The following is a 782-nucleotide window of genomic DNA, read 5'->3' on the forward strand; positions in this document are numbered from 1 at the left end:
AGAAAGGAAGAAGGTCAGTCAAGCAGAATCAAAATTATATATATGTGTGTGTGTGTGTTTATAAATTATAATTAATGTCAAGTGTAACATGAAGAGAACATGTTGAAATGCCATCAAAAATGATTTATGACTACGAGATCTTCAGAAAAATAATGGATCTTACAAAAAACTGTTTGTTCGATGCAAAGTAGTTAATTGTGGGACCCACAGTATATTCTTCTACAAAGATTCCTATAAATTCTTACCTTTCCTGGCAGGCCATATCATCAATTGATCAATAAAACACAACCCAAAACATAGAACCAAATTTTACTAAAGCAAGTTATACATAGGTAGCATAGAAAGTTATGTTCGATTTAAATAAATTTGCTTATCATTGCGGAGATTTATTTACAATATAAGGCAATGATTATCAGTAATATCAGAATACAACAGAAACAAATCAACAATTTCACTAATAGATCTGAAAACCTCCACGAAGGATAATCACTCTCTATGCATGTAAATTGTAAGTAGTTAAAATTTAAAAATCAAAATTATATATTTCCATCGGTTAGTATACCGTATTAATTTGGTGAGAAATTTTGAGGCATCATGTCTATTTTGTAAATTATCTTCGAAAACATGTAATTCAGACATCCCCTATACCAACAGATTAATAATGAAAAAGTGTATTAGTTAGATAGATAGATAGATAGATAGATAGATAGATAGATAGATAGATAGATATAGATATAGATATTAAATATATAGTGAGAGAGGGTACTGACTAGCAGTGCTTT

The sequence above is a fragment of the Octopus bimaculoides genome, chromosome 15 (genome assembly GCF_001194135.2).
Source record: "Octopus bimaculoides isolate UCB-OBI-ISO-001 chromosome 15, ASM119413v2, whole genome shotgun sequence".
In the NCBI taxonomy this organism is placed as follows: Eukaryota; Metazoa; Mollusca; class Cephalopoda; order Octopoda; family Octopodidae; genus Octopus; species Octopus bimaculoides.